The sequence below is a fragment of the Oryzias latipes genome, chromosome 12, assembly GCF_053564925.1.
Source record: "Oryzias latipes strain Hd-rR chromosome 12, Olatipes_Hd-rR_3.1".
Lineage (NCBI taxonomy): Eukaryota > Metazoa > Chordata > Actinopteri > Beloniformes > Adrianichthyidae > Oryzias > Oryzias latipes.
The window spans coordinates 23750138-23771039 of record NC_136248.1 but is presented as its reverse complement, the minus strand read 5'-3'; the positions used below and the strand labels follow the sequence as shown (position 1 = coordinate 23771039).

At 39.9% G+C, this 20902-nt stretch overlaps 1 long non-coding RNA gene across 1 annotated transcript; it reads right to left on the bottom strand.

Moving 5' to 3' along the window:
- Nucleotides 1-15: 15 nt before the first annotated feature.
- Nucleotides 16-6324, bottom strand: LOC144996554 (uncharacterized). Its single transcript, XR_013659477.1, has 3 exons — nucleotides 6232-6324; nucleotides 908-998; nucleotides 16-232 (listed from the first exon to the last, which is right to left on the bottom strand). It is a non-coding gene; the product is annotated as an uncharacterized LOC144996554 (long non-coding RNA).
- Between the last annotated feature and the right edge of the window lie 14578 nt (nucleotides 6325-20902).

The following is a 20902-nucleotide window of genomic DNA, read 5'->3' as shown; positions in this document are numbered from 1 at the left end:
GGTTAGCGCTCTCACCTCAGAGTGTGAAGGCCCTGGTTGGACTCCCAGCCGGGTCCTATCTGTATGGGGTTTGCATGTTCTCCTCGTGCATTGGTGGGTTTTCTCCGGGCGCTCCAGTTTTTCCCACACCACAGTGGTTTCTGTGACTGTGTGGCCTGTTCGGGGTATCTCGCCTTCGCCCCAACAGTAGTGGGGATAGGCTCCAGCAACCTCATAACTCCATAAGGGGGTTCTGAAAATGTATAGGATGGACAATTTAATTCTTTTTATAGCATGAAATGTGATGAAATTTCTTTCACACAGTAAGGCGTTAACTTATTAAATATTTAATTATTTGCATTAAAAGGAAGAAAAAAAAAGACTGATATGAATAAAAGTTTTGTGAACCAAAATTAACACCAAAGACTTAAGCAACATGCACATGCGCCTCCTTAAAGTGAATTAAGGGAACTATGTTCCAAATATCTTCTATCGTCTGGTTGTTGATGGCTGTTGTAAAGATGCAAATGTCAAATTGTTTTTTTTGTCTTGTATAGACGGTGATTCTGAGAACTTTCAGATGTCCGGTGTTGGGTTTGAGCTGCGCTCTCTCTGTGTTTGCACACAGCTTGGCAGCAAACACTCCTTCATCCAGTGAGCGGTTAGAAGACACACTGTCTCAGGAGTTCATTGCAAGAGCAAACAAAGTGCTTGCCGCTGATCCTGCTGCATCAGGATCTCGTCTGTTGGGCATGTCAACAAACACTTCAACAGGACACATTCTACTGTAAAAATCTGCGTGTCTTCGCAGAGCATCATGAATGCACGGAGCTTTGGTGTGCAAACAAAACCTGTGGGAAAAAAAGTACACTTGGGCAATGCAGCCGGCATCCTGTTGGACGGCTCATCGTCTGACATATGAACTCACCCGGGCTTGTGTGTCTTCTACTCTGTGCTGAGAATCAACAGCTTTGGTCTGAGCGTAGCTGCTCTGTCTCCTGCTCTTGAAGACCTGCTTCCTAAAGCAGGTTGAAAGACAATGCAGACCATGTCATCATAGCCATATGCTTTGTGATGGGAGACAATGGTTTTGAAAATAATCCTGGAAACAAAGGCCTGACTTGACAACCGAGGTGCAGTAATGACAGAGCATGGAGGCAGAGAGGAAGGAGATAAAGGCAGAGAAGATGACACCACAGTGACACAATGAACTCCTGATCATTTTGTAACTCACACCAAATGCTTGTATGGAATATGTTAATGCAACACTTGTAGTTTTATCCAAACGCCCATAGTGGAACGGTGTCACGCTTTACATTGAAGGCTGGGGGAAGACAGGAATTGGTTGGTTGGGTCCATCGACTGTATATGAGAACTGGATCGAATGAGTGACACGTCACCCAATGAAAATGGCGTACTTTTTCGCGATACAGACGTAATGTTGGAGCCAGAAATCGTCAGTAAATCGTCAACGTTTCTATTGTAACCACTCCCACCAATCAGGAGTGAGCTTATTGGTAGCCACACCAATACCACTTAAAAAGGGGGCTGCACCAATTCTGTCAAACAGTTTGAACAATACTGTGAGGCATCTGATTTGTCAGTCTATAACTTGAATAATGAGCAATAAAGAAAACACATCATTGGTGCTTCCTGTTTGGATTGCCAGGAGGGAAGGGTCACTCAGTCCAGTTCTCATATACAGTCAATGGTTGAGACTAAGCAGATTTGATTGACAGGTACATGGAGGAACCCAGATGGTATTTGGGAAAATGAAAAGCCAGTTTTCTTTTTTATTATCTCTGGAGTGGTTGCCATCTTGACATCACCAAGGGAGAAAAACAAAACTAACGGTAGTTTGAAACTCCCATTGAGGTTGTTGTGGCCACTGAGAATTTGAAAGTCACATGTAAATACAATTGAAGCCTCAAATATAGTGAGGATTGGAGCTTTTTAAAGAATTGTCTGATTTTCTTTTTAGAAATAAGTTCAGCTTTGCGTTCAGGTTGTGTTCTGTTCCCCCTCAGTCACAGCAGCGTTTCATTTCAATCATCCACAGCTGTTTCTGTTTAAGTTAATTAGTCTCTAGTCTATTTCAGTTGTCAGGTTTTCAGTAAGTTGGTGACAGGTCCTCTGTTCTGTCACCCTTTTTGGTTCCCGCTTCAGGTTAAGTTTATCACAGTTTAGTTTACAGTGTGCTGTTTTCGTCTGGTTGAAGTTTATTTCTCAAAGTCCTGTTTGGATTCTCCAACACAATTTCATGATGTCATGTGAAAAACTGTGTTGTTTGCTCTGCACAAACTTTCAGCCTTGTTGGGTTTTACTTGCTGTGTCTTTTTATACAAAGTACATAAGTCATCATTCAAAGCATGAACTGCAGTAGGAGTTTTTGAACTCCATCTAAGTACTGAAAATATTTGTCATTTCTAAGCAGTGAAAACTATCTGCCCATAGAGATTTTGTCAAATGTTTTCTACAAGTTCATAAATCTGCTGGTTAGAGTGAGCACCTTAACCCTTTAATACAGGAGAAAATAATCAAACATGTTCATTGGACTACTGGAACTATGACGCTGCTTTTCTCTTCTTCGGAATCCTTTGGAGTCATAGAAAAGAGTCAAAGAGTTACAGTAATTTAAAAAACGTCAACACTGGAGCTAAAGCCCCGGGGGGTATTCCAGAAGGCACGTTTAAACTACACTGACTTTAACCCTCAACTCTGGCTGAAGTCCGCCTGAACTTGCATACTCTGGGTATGTCGGTTCCAAAAGACCGGATATGAGTTAGCATAATTACGCTCGACCAGGTAACCCTGGGTTGATGCACGTGCACGGCAGGTACATAAAGGCATTTTTAATGGATCGCCAATTTCCGGAGTCACCATGGAAACGCATGGAGAACAAAAGAGAGCGCTATACTTCAGTGAGACGGAGTCGGAGATTTTAATGACGGCGTATGAAGATTATACGTCCATCAAGAAAGTAATACGGCTGCATCAGCAAAAAGAGTTTCTGCTTGGAGAAAAAGAACGGACAAAGTAAACGCGCAAGTTTCTGATCTTATATCCAATTACATTGTGATGATTATCTACACAACTTATAAAACTTAAATGAATTGATTCAATTAGTAACAAGTAATTGAGTTAAATGTATTCAACCTAATTTCTTATGTCTATCCAACTCAATGGTTGTTTATACAACTCAAATTTACATATTTATCAAACTAAATGTAATTTTACTCCAATTCAATTAAATGTTTTCCCATATTAATTCATTGTACTTTTTGAACACTCAGATGTCTAAGTTAGAGGCTGCAGATTTTTTCATTTTTATAAAATTAAAATAAATGATGCAGATTTGATTTAAAATATATACCAAGCATTTATTTATGACTCTGTAACTTCAGTTCTTATGTAACACTGTTGCACTAGTGTTGCTAAATATCCTCATCATCCTCTCCCTCCCTTTCACTCATGGTGCAGAAAGAATTGAACAAAGCAGGGTAAAATAACTCAGCAAAACACAGTAAAACAGCTACACTGAAACATATTTTGACAAAAATCTACACTTGTACCCAAATCCGTCCAGATAGGCAAAGGGAATTGTATCCCACAATTCCTTGCGCTGCTGATCTAACAGCAGCACCAAAGTTACATCTACTTAATTTAATAAATGAATTAAGGTAAAATAACTGTTATTTTTAAGTTGACTGAACTCAAAAATATATTTATCTTAATTGAAGCAAATAATTAAGTTAGATTAATGCAAAAATGTTTATCTTTACAACATCCATACGTGGTCTTATCACCCTCTCACGGTGGAAAGAAGCTCTCATCTGAGCTTCTTCATCCACTAAATCATCTTCAAATGGACACGCCATGCTCCTTCACCTCTCTGAAAACAAACTAACCTTCAACTAAACCTGCTCCAGACCAGGTTATGTTCAGAGCATGAGTTGCTATGGGAACTAAGCAGACCCTGAAACATACCTCTGTTTTTGGAACCAAAAGCTGAGGTTATCCGCTTCCTTAGCCTCAAACTTACCTTGGTAACCCACATAACCTGCTTTCTGGAATGCCTCCCAGGTGTAAAAGACTTAATATTGTTTAAAAATAAAACAGGTAATTCCACTAAAAGATTACTTCAGTATATTTAAAGTTGCAGGACCAGAATGCATAAATGCATGACAAAGACGAAAAAACATTTACAAGTCACTCTGGAATATAAGCCACACTTTTGTCCGCTAACTATTATGACATGTGTCAAATTCAATGCTTAATGCTTGTCCAAAACTGTGTTCATAAACTTCTGTCAAATGTGGGAGGAGCTACCATCAAGTCTTTAGCCTCATCGCTACACGAAAGCTTTGACTGTATATCCCATTTACAATGCATTAAAGACACGGATGACATTGAGAGTTCAGGTTTGGTTATTTTGAAAAGCTCTACAAAAGCATGTCTTCATGTCTGGGTTCATGAGACCATGCTCCTGAGTATAAGTCGCACCCTTGGCCAAACTGTGCAAAAAATGGTACCTTATACTCAGAAAAATAAGATAACCCAATATACCAAGTCTTTTGGTAAAATGTCTCAAACAGGAAGTGCATGTGTTTTATCCTGGCACAAACCAATGAAAGAGGATGGATCTGTTTTCTGTGCAAAATGCTCATTTAAAACCATTTTATTTTATCATAAAAAAAGTTTCAAAGGTTTTGACAAAAAAGTCTGATTATTGAATTTTCAACAGCTGAGGATTTGGACTTGCCTGTCAAGTTCCCTTTTTTTTTTTTTTACATTTTTTAACCCAATATAATAGCAAAGTTGTTATAATTCAAATCTAACTTGAGTATGGCTGTTAAATGACATCTAACTGTAAATGCAGTGAAAGTTATAATTTGTTTTAAAGTTGGATTATTTTACACTAGAGTGAAAATGAGTTGGTTACTTGGTTAACTGTGTTTGGCTGACTCCCTTTTGGTTTTTAAATGTGTTTCAGTCCGGAAGTCAAAGGCTTGTATTGACCATTGAACTCCGGAACTTTACATTCTTTCAACTACTGTGAAAGAAGAAGAATTAGCCTAATTCAAGCGGATTTACGCCGTTAAAGTTCATATCGGTCCAAAGCCGATGTGAACAGCCGCTTTTCTCCATGTCAGAATCAGAGTCACCTTGATCGCATCAATGGTCCAAGAGTTACGGTACGTCAATGAGTGTGTGATATTTAGGCATCGATCTCCAATGTTAAAGGGTTTATTCGATGTCGCAGATGTGTGATACTTTCCCCGCGCATTTCAGCAAGTGTCCTCAGGATGTTTTCATGAAAGCCAGATTAAAATGAGCACTCACTTTCACAACGGTAACTATTTTTTAAGGTGAGGTCAGGTGTTGATCTTGGCTGCAGGAATGTAGTGGAACTCACAACACAGGGGAACAATTAAACCAAATATATATACTTTTTATCCAGTAATGCAGGTGTGAGTTCTGATAAAATAGATTGAATAACGAAGAAACTAACTACACATTTGATATGCGTTTTAGCTTTTCCCTAATTGATTCCACTGGTGTCCCTTAGTCGAGTTCCCCATCCTGGCGGGCAACCAAGTGACTATGAGCATCAGCGGATCATAACTCCAGATATTGAGGTTTTCTGTGCTCTCTTCCAGATGCTGTTCAGTAATTAAAAAATAGCTTTCATTCCTTCCTTAATTCTTGAAAGCTGAGTCAAGCTTTGTTGATTCAATGTGTTCCCCCTTTTCTCCACTTCATTTCAGATCTAATAACAATTATTCAGGATTTTAGGAAATGTGTCACCCAGCACAAAGGAATGCCAGAAAAGCACTAAGGCTCAGACAAGATTTTGGATTATTTATCTTTGAATCATCCATGCAGTAATACACCCACTGTGGGCCTACCTGAACTATTTCCTGAGTTTGTCACACTCTAGCACTCCTGGTTTCAGTTAAAAGTTATCATTTCCTGTCCCAGAAAATTAAAAGTAACAGTAACAAGACAAGTTATGTTCAAAGAAATCCTGCCTAAAAACTCATTGTTAGGGAAATTTATTTGTCAGCAAATCGTCATAAAAGAGCTTTACCCTTACTAAGTGGAAAGTTACAAGATTTATATATGCTGAGTTTAATTTAAAAAAAAAAACTGCTATGACAGATTTCAGTCCTCTTATTGAGAAATGGGTAATTGGACTGGATCATTAGAATCTACAAGCGAAGGGTTTGTCAGAAAATAAGGAAATCAAACCTTGATGGGTGAAGTTTAACACCTGTGATCTTCAAACTCAGTCCTTAAAGTGTGAAGTCCAGCCTTCTTTGTAGCTATAAACTCACTGCTGATTGGCTAAATCTTGTGTTTAACTGAACACACCTGCTCCAGTTAAAGAGCAGAAGAGAAAACATGGACGCTTAATGGTAGATCTTAAGGAGTAAGAGTGAAAACTACTGCTTTAAACCAAGGAGCAACCCTTTCACTTCCTGATTGAAGCACATTTAAGAACAAAGCTAAGTGGAGCTGGAAGTCATGAAAGCTGGAGGGCATTTTCTGCAACCAAATCTGTTAGCATTCACTCCAAAGTTGAATATCACAATTTTACAGAGTAACACAGTTTTTTTTTTATTAGAAAAACATCTGTACTACCTTATGTGTTGATAGACTGTGCACAACCAGGGGCATGAAAGGTCAGTATCAACTTAATATTTATTGGATTCAATGCACCATGTATTGTTTTTTTAAGTGCAAATATGTCTATTTATGATAATGAGTAATTATAATGGCATCATTTAGTTCTGTATCTAGATGTATATTTATATATTTACATGTGGAACATATTTAAACACACATACTTCTGTTAAGCCTGGGTTAACAGCCAGAAGCGGAACCTCTGTTGGGTAAAGGATGTTTTACTTTCACAAGAAGTATTAAATAAACTCCTCCCTGGGCTCTCCAGAGATTTAGTTAGGTGAACAAATTTGACCTTAAAAGATGGGTTTTTATCACAGTTATAAGGTCACCGTAGCATCACTTCATCTTGTGTTTTTGCATCAAAGTCTACTCTAGGACAAAATTTAGAGTGTGTTTTGCACCCTTTTTACGAATTTGGTTTCAAACAGAAGAATGAAGTTGCTTTTAGTTATGAAGATTTGAAATTACATTAGACTGTAGTTGCAGTTTTAAAGTCATCTTCAATCAGGAGTGTTTGTCTAGTATGTTGGGTGAGATTCCTTTGTGGATATAAAGCATCTAGCTGAACTTTACAAAGAAGCACCTGGTGCTTTGGTCCAAACATGAACTTACGGAGCAGATCTTCACATCAGGACCATTGCAGTGATCGAAGTCTCCTCAGACTTTCAACACAAAAGTCTGCATCTGTTAATCTGACATGATAAACGATGGATTGGCCGACAGTTCAAGTGTGATGGAATGTGTGCGAATGTGGTCAGAAACAGAGAGGCCATGTTGTTTTAAATCCAAGCCAAGCCTCCATGGCTTTTTAAAGTTGTGGCAGAGCATGCTGGCTTTCATCACATGGTGTTATACTGCTGGACATCCCCTCGCACAGGAAATGTGGCTGAGGTGAGGAGTAGTGATCGTGTTGCAGGTTTTGTGTGAAGATAGAGAGGAGAAGGAGACGGAGAGGAAGGGGAGAGCTCCTGCCGGGCGGCAAGCTGTCCAGCCTCTGCCTGCCCTGGGATTCCTCAGCAGCTTAAATATGCCAGTTATTTTTAACCCGCGACGTAACAGAGCCCAACGCCGGCCCCCTCTGTTAGAATATTTCCTTTCTGTCAGGAGGGGAAATGGAGGGGAGCCACGCTTCCCGGTCACGTGACACAGCTGAGAGAGACATGTGGGGGGATGAGGTGGGGAAAAGCGGAGAGGAAAAGGAGAGGGAGCTTGTTTGGCTGCTCCTTCCTCACGCCAGCCCACAAATTCAGTCCGCACCTCCTTTTTTGTCAAATTTTAACTCCCTCTGCACAGCCAGAAGAGGCGTTCCGCTTTAGTCAGATGCTCAGACGTCAGAGGACACAGGGTCTGCAGCAGTGATTGGTTTTTTTGGAAGCTGCGGAGGAAATGAGAGTGTGGTACAGTACATCAGCAGACTGAGGGGTGGGGAGGAGGCCCCTGTGACGTCAGGCCGCGGGCCAACCAGGATTAGAAGCCTCTTAAAAGAAAAGGCCCGGGACTGGACTGCCTGAGCCTGAGAGAGTGTGTTTTTCTGTCTGTCTGACATGGGAGAATCAGGGACTTACCATGAGCTCACCTTGTTGACACACAGAGAAGTTGGACTGCTTCTTGTCTCAGTCTGAGACCTTACATCAGTGCCACCCATGCATCATTGACTCCAAAGTTTGATAGATTTGCACTGTTTGCTTCCAAAGTTGATGCATGTTTCTGACAAATTAGCAGTAGAAATGTTTCTAAACACTCTTCATTAATAGTCATGTTTTTAGTTTATTTACTTTGAGCATGGCTTTGAGTCATTCTGAACTTGATGCTATTGGAAGATAAGCGAGTAGGAGGTTCTTTGCGTCACACGTTTCAGATCAACTGTTTTCAGGCTGTTCCTGGTTGTCCTTTGTTGTTGCAGCAGCTCATGCAACCACATGTAACATCACCGTGCTAATGCAAACACAGTCATCACAGGAAGTCCCTGGGCGGTCTTCCATCATTGTTCCGTCATGGTTGTTTCATGTTTGTAATGGTTGGGAAGAGCCCTGGAACAGCTGAAAGAAGGCGCCTGAAGAATGAGAAAGAAAAACTCTTTAGGGTGACGTCAAAGCATCAGCCTGGCAATCGAAACTTCGTTCTTAAAAGACAATGATACCGTCACACTTCACATAAGACTAACAGGTGTTTTAGGCGGGCTTACTTTGAGCTTTAAGAAAACCTCTCCTATCATTCTGACTTCAATGCCATCAATAGACTACCAAGTCGAAAAAAGAAGCAAACCTCATCGCCTGGATTGAACTAAATAAACACTTAAAGAGTCTTTTGAATACAACCAATGATGGATATTGTCAAAGATGACTGTGTGAAGATCTAGAATAAAGATCTTAGCTATAGGTTTTATGTTCCAATTAGGAGGCACTGGCATGGCACGCCTTTTTAAGCCCTTTACCTCTTGAGACCTGAGCTAATTTTCGAGGTAACCCTCTAAACACATAGTCACAGGGCCCCAGTTGTGGAAAATGTATTGAAAGTGTGTATACGCATGTAATATTTTAAATACGGACCTAGAGGAAGGGTTATGGATAGGATTACGGTTGCTGTCAGGGTAAAACCACAAAATATTTCCTGAATGCAGTTGTTTCTGCCACTCACCTGGGTGCGTAAAAGATAATAGGACTTTAATATCGCACGTTAAATACAGGCCAGTAACGTCAGCCAAATGTATTACTGTGGAAATACTGTATAACCAAAAATGTGATGTCCGTGCATGTGGACAACAGGTCTTAAGAGTTTAACTTTGTAGTTTTTTTTAACTTTAGTTTAACTCAACTTGATATTTTTGATATGGCGACTTGTCGTATTTCGGGCAGGCACTCGGCAGTGTTTTACAGGTTACTACCCTAGGGCGGTTCAGTCAATTCACTCACCTGCTCAGCGTCCTATTTAAGCCCAGGTGCGCAGTTGTTCATTCTCTTTCTTACCTTCAGCGCTCATTCTTCGCCCCTCCCTCCTCCCCGGCTTCCACCTGTGGGCTCCGTAAAGGGGGTTTTGTTACCCGAAAGTTTTATGGAAATTTCTCATGGAATTGAACGGAGCCTTATGCCAAACGAAAAAGATGTCAATGCCAACTTAAAGAATGTGAAAATTAAGTATGCGAAATAAATATTTCTTACTGCAAGAGTTGTCTGACTGAAATGAATCTTGAGTTATAATACTAAATTCTATTCTATTCTACCATCACAAGCTGAGAAATTCGCACAAAATGAAGATATTACATCCAAAAAAGGTTCTTGAAGCTTTTTGAAGCTTCAGACATGTTCTTGAGTCCAAGTGAGGGTGCCCAACACAATCTGCATCTCTGCAAGGTAAAAAATTTGTTGGAGAATGACTTCTTCAGACGGTTCAGATTGTTAAGACATTAAAGTTGAGTAGTTCTGCTGAAACTGACTGTTTAAGAGATATTAGGAATGCAAAGAACGATATTTTGTGTTGCAGAAAATGTGAATGAATTAAGTCAAGTAATTTTGAGGCTCTGGGCCATTTTGATGCTCTGGGCCATTGACATCTGGCGTGCTTGGGATGAATTTGAACCATAGATGAATAAACCCCAGAGCACAGACACTAATGGTGGTTCAGAGCCAGACCACTCCAAAGCATCGCTCCAGGTGGTGTAGGAGCCCCAGTAAACTGTCTAGAATGTGGAGAGACGATCGTTCATGACTATAAGGAAGCTTCTAGCACCTTAACACTGAAGATGTCGCTAGTGGTGACACCTAAACACTCTTTAGCATACTGTAACTCTTCGACCGTTAATGCGATCAACCTTAAACAGCTAATTGCAAAGCAGAGAATTACTGCTTAAGGACTTACGAATGTAAAGTGTTGCTTAACGACGCAAAGCCATTTTTCGCTGGATTTACATAAATTGTGTTAGCACTTCTCTACTGTGTTGCATATTAGCGCAACACAATAAAATGTGCTGAAATTACATTAATTGTGTGAATGGTTCAAGAGCTACGGTATAGTCGAAAGAATGTCAACACTGGAACTCGGTGTTAAAAGGTTAAATTAGCAGTGGAGGCGTGGATGGGAGCAGAGTTCTATACAGCCCTACAGAGAACAGTCTCGCATTGAGTTTTTCCGCATTGAGACACACCGTCCTCAGGTGGACCAGAGTTTCACCTACAACGCAGATGAATTTTGAAACCTGTCCAAATGAGGCCAGCTGCCCAAGGAAGCAATCACTACGACAACCCATCACCACGCTCCATTACCACATCTCTCTTTAGCTTTTATCTGAAAAACAGAAAGAAGGTCTTCTTCAATGTTGTCAGCTTCATCTTAAGCTTCAATCCAAGATGTGTTTTTTTAATGTGAATCCAATTAAGTACCGAGATTTACGTGTCCTTCAACTGCTTTGAAACCCTCTATTTATTTCAAGGGCCTACATTTAAAACACTCTGTCATTTAGTTATTAAAGGAATTCAATCCATACTATAGTTTTCTTATTTACTGTCTGCATGTCCTCTGCTAATGTTTGAAAACAGTTCTGAGAGGAGGTTTGCATATACAGTGATTGGCATAACAACACGCCAAATTCATGTGGTAATTGCTGTCAGATTTCTTGCTTCACTGTTAAAGGTGCACCCCCCCCTTTTTTTTTTTCCCACCGGGAGTGGTCGGGAATGTTGGACCTTTCCGTGAATCACTGTTGTTCAGGTCTCTGTTTTAACCGCCAAAAAAGCTCCAGTTGACAGGACTAGTAAATTGGCAACAAGAATCCAGGCAGCACAGGATGATCCACGGCCTTTAGGAAAAAGTCTTTTTGGGGAAACTCCCATGAAAAAAACTCTGGGAACTCCTAATAAACTCGCTTTTCAATAAGAGAGGAAAGAAAGAAACGTCACCAGTGTTTCTCCAAACCTTCCCCATGGTATGCAGTTTAATATCCACACATAATTTCGACACTTGGCAAAGCTTCAAAAAGTAAAAAAAAGGCACCTTTGGGGGGAAACACGGAAAACTGTAGTAAGAAAAACAACTAATGATCTAAACTTAATGATTTCGTTCCTTGTTTAAAAATCCTTTTGAGTGGATTTTCATCAGCACACTTTCTCTGTGAACAACGACCACAGCGACGGTGAAACTTCTGCGGTATCGCTTTCGAGGCAAGCAGCCAAATCAAATCAGAAATGGCACATTGTGGTAACCTTAGTCCGACTACAAATCATCGCAGCGCAGACTGATGGGCCCTGCTGGAATGCTGCAGAGAACGCCGCTTGACAGGCCCAATTTAAGAGATGGCTTCTCCAGTCTGACGTTTTATTGACATCATGCTGAGTCTAATTGAGGGGGGGCTTCGGTAACTCAAACCAGATGGGCCACCAGCTCATGAACTGACAGCCAATCCCCCCCTGGTCTCTAACCCCCTTCTACTGGCTTTTTCTCTCTGCCGTTTTGCACTCAAAAAGCCGTTTTGGCTCAATGAATTACTTTGCCATAAAATCAAATGTCACTAAACTGACATATGGCATGTATGAATCTAATACCTTGGCAGCTATTATAAAACTGTTGAAGCTAGCCAGGGAGAGAACCTCGTGATGGTATTGTCTTTGCATGTTGTGAATTTTTTATGGACCTTCAAGTTTTGTTTTTGGAACAGTCTGAGGAGACTAATGAGTCCCCGTGAGGGCTTTGTTTCAAAACCAGGATTACTCTCCTACTTTCCCGAAGTTTGATGACGAGATTGACGTCGTTGTCATGTCGCTCACTTAAGTATGCAGAAGGAGATGACGGCTCCAGGCGGACATCTGCAACAGGCGAAGGCAGAAGGACTCAGCTGTGGACCGTCAACTTTTTTCTTCATCACTTTAATAGATCGGGAGGTTTTTTTTAGGGGGGTGTACAAGGAAGTGTAGCAGTAAACTACTCCCCATCCACTTTTATGATTCGCTGGAAGATGCAGAAGACTGAAGAGAAAACTGCGGTAAATCAAAAAGCTAAAACATGATGTCAAAGCAAAAGAACAAAGAGTACTTAATTAGGGTTAATGGAGCTAAAACACAAGTAGGAAACACAAAATGTTAAAACATTCAAAATCTGACAATGAGCTACCAGTAGCACGGACTAAAGAAGTTATGGACAGAGGGAAAAGTGTCAGCTAAAACCATAACAACCAAAATGCACGCATGAACAAGACCAAATTCAATAACAGAACAAAATAAACTAATCTGAAAAATTAGTTACACTTACTCATTCTTTCACTACCCTTCCTTAAAGGAACCGCCCCAGGATGTTCATTCAAGTCCCACTCCGATCATCTTTTGATCTATTGTAAAAACATTCCAAGTTGCTTTTTATTATTATTATGATTATGCCATTTTTAGCCCAAATTTTAAAATAAACTGTCATTTTCTAGGACATAGTTTCTGAAGAGCAGCAAGTGTTCATTAGAAACTCATCTCTGGGTTGTAGACGGGACTGTTGGCTCAGAGCAACCCCGCCCCCCCTTTCCCTGCTGAACAGATGCTGAAGGCTCTGTTTAAACACTGTGCTCCTGAGTCACAACGATTTGAATAAAGAAATACTCAGGAAATGCAATTTTAAGCTGAATTTTCTTCATAAATGTCCTCATCATCAGAAAAATGCAACAAAAAACATGTTAAAAACACAATTTCCATCAGAGTGAGTCTTTAAAACTACGTTGGAGTCAAACCAAAACAGAAATCTCTCAGCCCTTGTTTGCTACGGTAAATATATTTCAAATGTTATTTCTTTACACATTTTCAAAGTCAAAGTACATTTAGGATGTGATCCTGTAAATGTGACCTACTAACATTTCTCCATCAACTCTTTCCCCCACATTTTACTCCAATAATCTTTGAATGTTCTTCGTTCAGTCACAAAATCACAGACGTTAAAACGTTGCTGCATTTTTGCTCAGTCTGTCAATGAAACGGTAATCTGAAATAAATTTCCTGATTCCAGCTTGCTCAGTAACAGAATCAAAGTTTGCATTAAAACCATGTGTTCCGGTTCATAGCCTACCGATAAAAAAATGTGGTTTTTGGAAGTAGCTGGAAGGATAGAAGGATATGGAATGTTCCTATTAAATGGGTTTGAAACACATTTTTTTGTTTGATTTGACATTATGTTATGTATCGCCTCGAGACAACCTCAGCAGTGATCTGGCGCTTATTCATGTACTTGAGGGCCGGTGTCCAACATGTTTTCCAACCAACCTGTCATCAAAGCTCCTTATTGGCTAAACACACCAGATCCAGGTAACAGCAGATGAGGCAGGATTTCTGGAAAACCAGGAGGAGGCGAGCCCTCTAGCCCTGGAGTTTGAAACTCCTGCATTCGATTAAATTGAAACAAAATGTTTTTCTGGATTTCCCCTCATTTACTGATTACCAAACCAATGTTTGTCCATTTATTCTACCATGTACTGTTAACTTACCATTTCCGCTAGAATAAAACCTTTTAAGGACTCAACCAGCATGACTGATCAAATATTATTACAATCAAACATTTTGGATGCTTATGACCCTCAGCTTTTATTCTGGAAGAAAAAAAACATGATTTAACTACAAGGAATAACTGACTTTTAGCAATTTTTTTTACATTTTTGCAAATGATGTGCACTTATATTGTAAATTCTCACAGATTTTTCCTACTTGTTTGTCGAGGTTTGTCGTACTGGCTCGAAAATTTTCTACCGATGTCCCCGGAAATCAGTGAGTCTTTGCAGGTCCGCCCCTGAGCCTCACACACACTTTCTGAGACTTATCATTACACAAATGCACACGCGCTATTACAGAGACAGACTGTTCATTAGAGACATGGGTTTAATGAGTCTGAAAGGAGAACTGGCTGTTAGAAGGAGCTAAATTAGAAGGTTCACATGGATTTCTTTAGAAGCTGAGTGGGAAATCTGCCACATCAGCAGAAGCGGTTGTGGACGCCGTTTGAAAGCCTTTCTGATTTTCACACCAACTGCCTTCCATCAATAGTGTACGTCAACTGCTTTAAAGCAAAAAATCATCGGCTGCTAATGACACTCATGACGGCGTGTAGGCTATGTGAGTGCAATCAAACAGACCTCAGAAAAGCACTGAGAGGTTCTGAGGGATTAAATGAGGTTTTCTCGGACTGAACCTTCCACACAAATGGCAAACATGACAAAAGCTTGGTAATCATTAAAAGTTGGCTATCTCAAAGTCACACACTTTTTTTCTGCTGTCGGATTTTTACAGTCTTTGCTGGGAATGTTGTTCTAAAAAAATATATTTTTAAAAGATCAAACCATAACCTTGGAGACTTGAAACCTAACTCCGATCTTCTTTTGAGCCATTTTAAAGCGTTCCCAGAGCTCTTTTCATTAGGATTATGCAGTTTTTAGCCAAAAACATGCCGTTTTCTGTAACATAGTTTCTGCCCAGTGGCAGTAGTTTTATTAAAGAATTTCCCTCTGAGTTTTAGGCGGGAGCGTTGGCATGGAGCAACCTCCATGCCAATCTCCTTGAATAAAAGTCAGGGGCGGAGCTAGAACATTATATATGGTGTGTGTTGGGCTGGGGCAGAAGTGGCAAAACACCAGAGTGGAAGGTCCTTATGAATGAAAGAATTAAAAGTACATGTTTCCAACATTTTTACTATTATTATATTGTTTTTATTTTGTTTAAAAATGTTATTTTTGCAGTGCTTTAAGAAGCTTGCATTGAGGATTTCTTAATCGTTGTTAAAAATTATACTATTATTGGCTGAAAGATTGGGGGGTCAAGTGCGGGCAAAGCTCTTTGCTGGAGGGGCAGCTGTCCCCCCTTTTGACCCCCTGGTAGCTCAGCCCCTGCCACAAATGGAGGCATCGGAATGGAGCAGGGAGCTTGAGGCCCGCCAAACGTATTTTCTACATCTCAAATTCAAGCTTGTTTAATCCGCATGTTTTCGTCTGTAAAAAAATTTCAGAAATGCTTTCTTTTTAATCTTAATTTTCTTAATACACATCCTGCATCATGAAGAAAAAATGACACAAGAACACATTAAAAACACCAAAAAACACCATTTTTATCAGAGTGGGTCTTTAAAAGTCTATATCATTTCCCAGCAATTTTCTGCTTTAAGGTCTGTATTATTGAATAGCCTCAACCGTAAAGGCAGATAATTAGATGGGACTTTAAACGGTCGACACAACGAGTGTCATGGAGCTCACAGATATTGAGGACAATATGCCTTGTGTGTGCTTCTAACCACACCAGCCAGCAGACTTTTTAGAGGAGCTGCATGACTCACTCACTTCAAACTATGTGACCTGGTTGCCCAGCGCTGCTTTATAGACCTTGCAGGCAGCGTGGAGGCTGTCCAGCTGTTGATGGTGAGTGAGTCTGGACCTCTTCCACAACTCCATGATGCCAAGCTGGAGAATGTATGCCTGCTCACACACATCACAGACGTGAGCTAGTTCCATATGTGCCAGGGAAAATGTGATGCGGGGGTACAAACCCGTCCGCACAATATGGAACTGCGAGAATAGCTACAAAGATGTGGCCGTGTTGATGTTATAGCATATGCACACACACGCTCACATACACACCACCGCTGTGCATGCTGAAAGGAAAAATACAACTACTTGTTTGTCTTGGAGACCTCTGGGGTCAGTGTCGCCATGTTCAAAAGCAGCAAAATAAAAAAATAAAAAAAGAGTCATTTAGCTATTTCAAGCCTCAGCCGCGTATTTTCTTGTTAAATAGTTTTAAGTGCTCCTTCCTGCAAAGAGCAAACAAGTGCATGAGCTGGCTCCAAAGTCTGCAAAGTGACGTGAAGAGAGGAACAAACAACAGTTTGTGACTGAGGTGTTGTTAGGAATAAATGTTTGGCACATAACCAGCAACAATGACTGTCCTGTTCCTTGTGTTTAGGAGTTTAAAACATATAAATGGAGAATCGTCGCATTGTAAAGCCTGGAAAACTACAATTTGAAGGTTTTAAAGTTAGGCTTCACCACAAAGAAAGTTAGTTTTGTGAGTTTTCACTGTCCTAAAATAGCTTTACTACTCAATAAGATCTTAAAATATGAGCGAGGTTTCCAACAGACCAGGTGAGAACCATTTGACCTGCTGGGGCTTCAATTCTGACCTTCTGACCTGCAGTGGACAAGAGGGGACCAAACTTCCTGGAAAGATCAAGCATTTACAAAAGCTGTTTGTTTTAAGAGGACAGCACCCACAACAACATGGCCTCAGAAGAAAAAAGCAAAAGCAAAAAAAGCCACCTTCTCCAGATAGGCACATGAGTACCTGCCCCTTAATTCTACACAAACATTATTTTAAAAAGTAATTTATCTTTTTCTTGCAGATAGAGTCCTACTTTGATCAATGTTTAAATAAGAGTTAAAACATATGAAAGTTAAAAAATGGGAAATCATTTCAAATATTTCGAAACTTCTTATAAGAAAAGGTATGGGGTCAATATATTGGTAGGTTTAAAATAAAAAAAACATTTCTCACGTGGTCAAAACTTATTTGACAAGTCCGAATGTATGTTTTAGCAAAATCATTAACTCAGCATTGTCTTTATGTAAAAATTCATTTCAGATGGGATGCTAGCGAGCATAGCTGTATCGCTGAAGGAAAACACAGATTAGTCCATATCACACGAAACAACCTGAAAGGGCTTACATCACACTATTTTTAAGCCTTTCGGAATAAGCTTAGCTACATATTTGATAAATATTACCTTTGCCACACTAAAGAATTATTATTTTTACAGTTATCTCGATCTCGGCAGTACCAGCTTTCGCTCCTTGTGAGTGCCGCCCATTTAATGACGTCAACCTAGAGTCTGCTTCGGCAGCGTGTCGTCCACAAAAAAAAACGTTTTGCCGATCACAGCTAGCTCCGCGTTGTTAGTGTGCGTGTGTTAGGCTGGGGGCAGCGCTGGCAGCACAGACTCTTCCTGGAAGGGGCTGTTCTCACTTTGTGATGTCACAATGTGAGAACCTGCTCGTTTTCATGGATTGGGATGGGCTGGTGCTCAGAGCGCAGGTTTTTAGAGGAGCACTTAGAAATGCATGAAGGGATCAAAAAACCACTTTGGGGTTGTTTATAGTGAGGAATTACAATTATAATATACTTAAAAGCTCAAAAAGTGGATTTAGCATGATATTGGCCCTTTAAGTACTATTTTAAAAACCACACAATTCAAACAATAGACTATAATTAACTTTAAGCTTAAACACTGGAGGACTAATTAGCCACACATGGGCCAAAATGTTCAAATACAGGTTTTTCATTTTACATATAGGCCTAACAACAAACATTTGGCGTTGTCTTCTGGTCGTTTTTTATGTTAACTTTTAAACACAAACTGCTTTATAGTTTTTGGCATATTTGTTAATCTCTTCACTTCCTGTTCTCACATAAAGTAATAAATCCCATCTGGAGTGTTTTTGTTAAAAACTTGATAAAGGTGGTTTCAGCACAAACCCAAGAACCTCCAGGCTACAATAGTTTTGAGAAAAGTCAGCAAGACCTTTCTGGATTATATTTTATGTTGGAAAGCCTTTTTTTTCCGAATGGTTCAGTTTTTGTGGATTACCTGGTAGATTAAAACCACCAACCAGATTAAAACAGTCATTTTGTGTGTGTCAAAATCGGATAGATAAAATGTATTTTACTTTATCTTGCTGGTTAGGGTTCCAGTACTGGTGTTACTTTTGGCTCAAAACCAACATCTGTGAATCTTTGCAACATGATTAGGAAACATTTTCTTCAATATGTGAAGTTTTTCTCTCTGCGGTTGAAGCACTTTGGGAGCTGATTCCCTCCTAAGAGATTGTGGTCATTTTACGCTTCTGTGAGACCAGAATGAACTGCAGTGTTATGGTGAATTAGGTGAAAACATAACTTCTTTAAACACAATGTTGGCTTTCCTTTTTTTCCTGAAGTTTCCTCCACTCGCTAAGAATTCACCAAGAATTCACGTCCAAGTATTCCAGTCACCACAATCCCCACGTTCCATCACAGAAGAATCCCGATTGTGCAACCGTCTGTCAAGCCATTTTTTCTCTCCTCTTCTCACTATTTAAATACCTCACAAAGCTGCAGAAGGACAGACCCTACTGTCCCTCTGACTCATGCACAGATGTGCGTAAGCAGCACGTAGAGCACTATTCCATTACTATTGTCGTTATTATGTCATTCTGCTTTTTTATTGTTGTTCTTCTTTGTGCCCCGCTGTCAGAAAGGACGGCTGGAGAACAAGACTTGGCCAGGCGTGGGATTTTAGGTAGATGGAGCACCTCTGAGGAAAATACCCAGGGGCTTGGTTTCAACAACCCCCTTAGTTTTTTCGTCTTTTACTAGTATGACAAACTTGAAACTATAATAGTCAAATGTGGATGGCCAGCAGAAGAATGCAAAAACAGCAGAGGGATAAACGTCTGTGAAAGAACCCAACTGTGGGTCAAAGAAAGCTTCTTGTCCAAGGGGCTTTCCACTCGCTTTAAAGCCTGATTTTACCGTTACATTTACTAACACTAGACCATCTTAATTGGCCCCAAAACTTAAATCAAATAACTCAAAAGAAAACTCAAGAAAAATCCGACTTTTTAAAGAGTGGCATCTGCCACTATAATAATAGGCATGGTGAAAAGGGAGACTGTAAGTATATATATATATATATATATATATATATATATATATATATATATATATATATATATATATATATATAAGCTAGGGCACCAGGCCAGAGGGTGTCATGTGTGCTGATCATGGTGAACACACCCTCTGCCCACAGATAGGAGCAGCCTATTTATCAGTAATTGTACACGGTTAAGTATCAGTGACAGTGCTGGAGGAGTAATATCGCTGAACAGGCATCTTTGCTGAGTTTGCAGATAATCAGAAAATATTGATTTAAGAAATAATAGTTTATTTTTATGGATGATGGGGTTAGACTACAGGAAAGCCAGTTTAAGTCAAGTTTCACTACCTTGGAATAAGAGATAAACTGAAGCCAGGTGCAATTCACAATGTAACCCCTAGGGGCTCATTACACGAACATGTTCCCGTTTACTCCGATGTTAAATGGTCCAAATGGATTATTACAACTTTAATGGCTATATTTTATGTACTTTATGGAACAGAGAATTAAGAAAAAAAAGGCCTTGACAGTGTGTGTAAAACTAAGTGCACACCATATTCACAGGCTTTTAGGAGCATTTGTAACTGTTGTAGCCTTTATAAATTACCAAGGAATTCCAGTTTTGTCATTTTATGACTGTGGATTCAGTGTATTGAGATTTGCGTGCTTTATGAACGCACAACCCTAGTTCTCTTGGTTGGAGGGATTCCCTCTATCCTTGTAAAGTGAGTGAATTTGATGTCACCCATAGTAAATGGTTTACTTCCGACTCAGACGAAATAAAGACAATTACATTTTTTTTGCAATCCATATGCTGGCATGTTGGAGCAAGACAATGTCAGTAAGCAGTGATAGGTCCTAGTCGGTCTGAGTCATTGTTTCTATGGCAACCACTCTCACCAATCAGGAGTAAACTTGTTGGAAGGCCACACCCTACCACTTGAGAGAGGCCTCAGGAGAATCTGTCAATCAAATGATTTGATGTCAACGGCTTCAAATACCACATGGTTTTCAAAATGACTAACTCTTTAACCATTCACACAAATAAACGTAATTCCAACAAATTCTTTCCATTTTGGTGCATAATTGCTTTTCTTCTGGTTGATGTTAACTGCGTTGACACTTTACAATTGTAAAATGTTGCATATTAGCACAAAGATGTTTTTCTCTGCTTCAAAATCCACAGGAATTATATTAATGGTGTCAACTGTTAAAGCGTTGCAGCAATACAAAGAACGTCAACATGGGAGCTGAAGCTCTTGTGTTAAAGGGTTCATGGGCAATTTTCATGCACCAGAACGTCATACAACGTGTTGGTTCACCACATCTGACATATCCTTAACAAGTTACCATGGCAACTTGCCCCAACCCGACAAGTGAGGTCATCGAGGTTTCTCAACAAACTTTTCTTGCATTGTCCTTTGTTTTTGTGGGATGTACTTTCAGCCAAATGTCTGCTGTTGGACATGTTTGCATTTATTTAACCTTTGGAAAATCAGTACAGACACCTCAAGACACAATTACTAAAAAATTCGAAGCATCTTTGCAACAGAACCAACCTGATTCTCGGGCATTCCACCGCCACGTTTTAAAGAAGCAA